This window comes from Microcebus murinus, chromosome 25 (genome assembly GCF_040939455.1).
Source record: "Microcebus murinus isolate Inina chromosome 25, M.murinus_Inina_mat1.0, whole genome shotgun sequence".
NCBI lineage: Eukaryota > Metazoa > Chordata > Mammalia > Primates > Cheirogaleidae > Microcebus > Microcebus murinus.
Window position 1 is genome coordinate 22,712,567 of NC_134128.1, and position 6,619 is coordinate 22,719,185.

The window sequence follows — 6,619 nt, forward strand, 5'->3', positions numbered from 1 at the left end:
TGGCAAGTGATGGTATAATTATGATGGTAACCCAGAATAAAAATGCAAACCTTTCCAATGATTAAGAAACACACACACACACACATACCACAACAAAGCAAGCATAACGACAGAGTGAAATGTTTGAAAAAGTTACAAAACAGAAAGCAAAACAAAACAATATGCCAGAACTAAGACCCAACGTCTCACATGAATAAATGTAAGCAACATAAGCTTGCTTGCAACCTCAGAGTGGCATACAAACTGTCATGCAACTGTGCCTTGTGTGTAAGAATGTGCTAAGATAAAGTGGTTCTGAAAGTTTGAAAATATAAAACTGGAAAAGACATGCCAGGAATATGCAAATATAAAGAAATCAGGGATTGTAAAAAACTTAGGCAAGGTTGTTTTCAGAGCAAAAAGCATTAAATAAGATTAAGAAGGGCATTTTATAATCATAAGAGGTACAATTTACACTAAAAAAAAATAGGAAAATCTGCACATCAAATCACATAATCCTGTCAACAGTAAGAAATATATTACCTTTATTTTATTATTCATAGCAAATATTGAGGAATGAATGAATACACAGAAATAATTGGTACAATCTTTGCCAGATTAAGGGCACAGAGAGTAAGATTTGTTCTAGACCTACAAACAATTACTGTGATAGATCTAATATATCAAACTTGGTATCTTGAAACAGACAATATATTTTTAAATGTCTATGGAATATTTACAATTATCACTATTTTAGGCCACAAAGAAAAAATTTTAATATATTCCAATAAATAGAACCATATGGATAATATTATCTGATCACAATTCAATAAAACTAGAAATAAAACAAAATATAACAATCCCACGTCTTGGAAAATTTCTTTCTCTTTTTTTAGCCCCAATATGGACACATGGACATCCTTGGAAATTTTTAAATGCTTAAATAACATTTGGATCAAAAAGGAAAACAAAACCAAAATAAGATAGTACCTAGAAAATGACATATCAGAACTCATGGGATTTAGCTAAAACAATACGAAGAGAAGAATTCCTGGTTTTCAATTTTTGTATTAATTTAAAAGTTAGAATAAACTAAATGAATTAAACACCCGTGCAAAAAAGGTAGCAATAGAGCAAAATGAAATTTTGAAAGGCAGAAGGAAGTGATCAAGAAAAAAAGCCAAAAATAATGGTGCGTACACAGAAAAGGGGTGAAGAGCAAAGATAGAAGGTGTCTAGACGGGGTTCTCCCACTTGCTGAATAAAGCACAGGTGTGTGTGCAAAGGCCCCGACTCTGAGTCCCTCAGGGACTCCCTGCAAGCTGCACCTGCTGTCTACCAACCCTCCCTCATCTGCTTGACACCTGTACTTTGCAGTCCCTTTAGAACCACTCCTCTTCTCCCCTTTTGGTTGGAGTTTTCTACATTTGGTCCCAAATCGTTCAATCACACATTCAAAGCCAACTTTTTGGTTTTGCAGACCAGAGATGCAGTCACACCCATGGGTTGGCGAACTTTCTAGTTAATCTCTGGAGAGGAAATCTTACCTCGCTCGTGTCCTAGTACGGGAGAAACATCACTCTTGCCTCCACTCCCCGTCAACGGTAATGAATGTTCCCTTTATTTTATAAGCCAAGAATCCGAGGAGGCTTAATATGATGGAAGAATACAGCCCAGGCCACGGAAGCATTGGGCGACTTAACGGAGGGGGTCTGGCAGAGGGACAAGGCGGAGGGATGGGGGACAGTGACACCCGGATAAACAGGTTGTAGGGTCTCTTCCAGCTGGGCTCAGCAGCTGGAGGGAGGCAGGCAGCAAGTAGACGGTGGAATTAATGAAAAACCGGAAATTAGCAGGGCAGATGTTCCAGAAAGAAATAAGGTGTCGGGGCTGGCAGGAGAAGGCTGGTTGAAATTCCACAGCATGCAGAATGGACAGCGATTAGAAGGCAGGCAGGACAGGTAGAATAAAGGGGTGGGGGCCTGGGAGGAACACAAGCTACTTAACATGACAATTTGTTCAAAATTAAAATTTGCACTCTGGGAGGCTGAGGTAGGCGGATCGTTTGAGCTCAGGAGATCACGACCAGCCTGAACAAGAGCAAGACTCTGTCTCTACCAAAAATAGAAAAAATTAGCCGGGCATGGTGGCGCATGCCTGTAGTCCAAGCTACTGGGGAGGCTGAGGCAGGAGGATCGCTCGAGCCCAGGAGTCTGAGGTTGCTGTGAGCTAGGCTGATGCCACGGTGCTCTAGCCCGGGCGACAGAGTGAGACTCTGTCTCAAAAAAAAAAAAAGAGAGAATTAAAATTTGATCAAAAATGGGTAATTCCAAGGATTCTATGCATAATGATACTTTTTTTTTCTTTTTTTTTTTTCATTTTTAAAACAGAAAGTCTCCAAGTATATAATGATACTTTTGATACACCACAGAGAATGATTTTGTCTCCTCTTGTCTATCTCTAAGCAGTTTTGTCCGTTTTTCAGAAATTTTTTTTAGGTTCTTTTCCCCACTACATTTTTTTTCTTTATATGAAATAAATCATTCTCTACAGTTATTCTTGCTCTGTAATGTTCATAATGGCAAAAATTTAGAAACAAATTAATGAGCAAATAATAATGGCTTAGTGAAATTCAATTATGTTGGGAGACAAATAATCATATGGAATGATGTCATTTTTGTTTTAAAAATACATAAATATACACAGAAAAAGTATCTAAAAGATATTTGCCAATATATTCTTTTTGTCTAGATAGGTGGGATTACATGTGTTCTTTATTTAAATGTTTTGCTTGCTTTTTTTTTATTTTTCAGTAATATGCTTGCATTGCTTTCATAATCAAATAAAGGAAATGATCAGTTTTTAAAGCATGTAGAATTTTCTGAAGTTTTCAGAAAGTTTGAATTCATCTTCCACCAATTGATGTCCATTCTGCTTATTTTACAAGATCTTCAAAAATTTTTTTTGTATTTATTTATTTATTTTTGAGACAGAGTCTCACTCTGTTGCCCAGGCTAGAATGCCGTGGCACCAGCCTACCTCACAGCAACCTCAAACTCCTGGGCTCAAGCGATCCTCCTGCCTCAGCCTCCCAAGTAGCTGGGACTACAGGCACGCGCCACCATGCCCCACTAATTTTTTCTATATATTATAGTTGGCCAGTTAAATTCTTTCTACTTTTTTTTTTTAGTAGAGACAGGGGTCTCGTTCTTGCTCAGGCTAGTTTCCAACTCCTGACCTTGAGCAATCCTCCCGCCTTGTCTTCCCAGAGTGCTAGGATTACAGGCACGAGCCCCGGCGTCCGGCCTCCCTACATTTTTAAATTGCATTGACTCATGGAATGCTGATCTTTTCGATAAGAAATGGACCTTTTTTAAAACGTAATTTTGTGGATGCTTTATGGCTTTCGTGCGGATATTTTTCAAATGCCTAGCTTACAGGTGCACGCACCTAAAACAGTCCATAAAATGATAAAAAAAAAAAAACTCTTTATCCCTTCCCAGCTGTGAGGTTCCCACTCTTCAAGGCGGTGAGTCCCAGAGCTTAATCTGTGAGTGACGCTGCTCGGGGGCTGGTCCTTTCCACCGTGCCCTTTAGTGCCGTCCCAGAGGGCGCGGGCAGACACGCAAGCCTGGCTCCAGCGCTTTGATGGGTGCAGCTTTGAGTGGCAGCCTTCATGTGGTCCCCGCCGTGCACCCGGGGCCGTCAAAGCAGGATTCGTGGGCTTACGTGGCACGATCGGGAAATGAGTTTATCTGTGATCTGAGGGTTTCGAGGGACTAGCAGACCTTTCAAGTCACGCCCCCTCCCTCTTGGTGAGCAAGTGTCATCAAGACCAGCCTGGCACAGGGGTGACACATGCCCGGGATGGGCGGGGATAACGGCTGCCAGCCATGCGCCAGCGATTTTAACAGCGCGTCTCATCTATTCCCAGTCGCTCAGTGAGACGGGTGGGTGGGGTGGGGGTTATGATGCCCATTTTTCAGAGCGGGAAAACCGAGGCTGGGAGAGGTTAGGGAACTTGCTAACGTCACACAGCTAGGAAGCGACTGAACTGTGATGAGAACCAGGTCTGTCTGACTGTGGCCAGTGTGCCGCTTAGTGTGACAAGCTGCCCGGTGACGAGAAGGTGATTTCACTAATGAATGAGCAGGACAGAGATGCTCCCACCGGGTGTGTTCCCGGGCACTGCAGAGTTTAGTCCCCGAGGTCCCGTTGGAACTCGCCTCTAGTCCCCACTCTGATAACTAATGCCATTTATCCGTCACTTCCTATGCATTGGGCTGGGGGGGCGAGTGATTCACATGTTCTATCTAATTTATTCCTCCTGAGGGCTCTATGTACCGCGTTTCCCCCGAAAATAAGACCTACCCATAAAATAAGCCCCAGCAGGATGTCTAAGCATGTGCGCAATAGAAGCCCCACCCCGAAAATAAGCCCTAGTGACGGGCGTGGCTGCGCAGCGCGTCTGCACAACCCATGCGTGTCGTCGCGGAGCGGGAAAGAAGACGAGCAGCCCTTCTCATCTGCCCCGTCGTGACAGCTGCTGTCCCAGAGGTGACAGGAAAGGTGCGGGCAGTCCCGCCAACAAGGTCGGCTCCCCTGTCGGGTCCCGGCCACCCTGTGCGTGCTGCAAGCTGAGGCTTTGAGGGGAAAATGACACATCCCCCGAAAATAAGCCCTAGGGTGTCTTCTTGAGGAAAAATGAATATAAGACCCTGTCTCATTTTCGCGGAAACACGGTAGTATGATCATTAGAGAAGTTATTTGCCCAAGGTCAAAAATACCTGAGCCCTCTGAAATTGCACCTTTCTCCACGGGTGACACTCGGGCAGAGCCGCAGCTCACTGCCACACACGGTCTCCATACAGGGAAATATATTTATAAGTCCAAGATCACATTTTTATTTCTAAAAACATTCGAGTATACTTAAATGTTTGGGATGATTCCTTAGATTCTTTGAATTGCATCTTGCAGTTTCTGAGTCCAATTTCTTAGAAACTCCTTCTAGATCAGTCTGATGGTTCAGAAATTAAGAACTCTACCTGGGCTGGGGCAGGTGGCTCACGCCTGTAATCCTCGCACTCTGGGAGGCCAAGGCGGGAGGATCGCTCGAGGTCAGAAGTTCAAGACCAGACTGAGCAAGAGCGAGACCCCCGTCCCTACTACAAATAGAAAGAAATTAGCTGGACAACTAAAAATATATAGAAAAAACTAGTTGGGCATGGTGGTGCATGCCCATAGTCCCAGCTACTTGGGAGACTGAGGCAGGAGGATCGCTTGAGCCCAGGAGTCTGAGGTTGCTGTGAGCTAGGCTGACGCCATGGCGCTCCAGCCTAGGCAACAAGGTGAGACTCTGTCTCCAAAAATAATAAATAAAATAAAATAAAAAAGAACTCTATCTGGCATTGACTATCACAACCAGGGCTTAGCAAGCCCTCGAGTTTTTAAAGGGGAAAAATTGAGTTGGCTCCCCTGTTTGTCTTCTCAGCACAGGCAGGATAAGAAACAGAAGCGAGAACTCAGTCTTTAACCAGAATATGCCTCCGATTCTGGACTGAGGGGAAGGGTTGCCAGACGCAGGGAAAGAAAATCAAGACAGGAAAACACTGGTTGCAGCTGAGCACCTTCGACACCGGAACAGCACAGCCCTTCAAAGGGCAGCGAAGGCTGAGCACAGCCGAGCAGCTGCTCATGGAGAGAAATAAAGGCGGAAGAACAGATTCCACACGCCTGCTCCCTGTGTCCAAGAATGTCTGCTATTCCGGGCCACCACCCCAGATATTCTCTACCCAAGCCCTTTGCAGATAGCAAGTTTAGGAAGAACTTGATTCACTGAAATTGTCATACAAATAAAAAAAAACAAAAATAGTGCCCAACACAGATCAACACAAAGTTAGACCAAGAAGAAAATTAAAAAAAAAAAAAAAAAAAAAAGAAGAAAGCAGGCCAGGCGAGGTGGCTCACGCCTGGCTCACGCCTAGCACTCTGGGAGGCGGAGGCAGGTGGATTGCTTGAGGTCAGGAGTTTGAAACCAGCCTGAGCAAGACCCTGTCTCTACTAAAAATAGAAAGAAATTAATTGACCAACTAAAATATATAGAAAAAATTAGCCGGGCATGGTGGCGCATGCCTGTACTACCAGCTACTTGGGAGGCTGAGGCAGGAGGATCACTCGAGCCCAGGAGTTTGAGGTTGCTGTGAGCTAGGCTGACGCCACGGCACTCACTCTAGCCTGGGCAACAAAGTGAGACTCTGTCTCAAAAAAAAAAAAAAAAGGAAGAAAGCAAAATAGCATCAGAAAGAGATCTCATGGTCAGAGAAATCCCAGAGTCCAAGTATATGGTCATGAATAGTTTAGATGTCATGGTGCAGTGGCCTCTATAAAATAAGAGCTCAAAGCAGAGATTTGAGGGGAGATAGGGTAGGAAAAGGAGGTGAGCCATGGGCCGACTGCGCTCAGCAAATTAGAGCGGAGGTCAAAGTGGAAGTAGCACATCAGATAAGACGGGTGGAGAACAGAATGAAAACGGGAGGGCAGGACTGACACAAGCGAGCAAACTCAAAAAGGGCAAGGACAGAGTTACAATGTAGAAAACATTCTAGGGCCAGGCGCAGTGGCTCACGCCTGTAATCCTAGC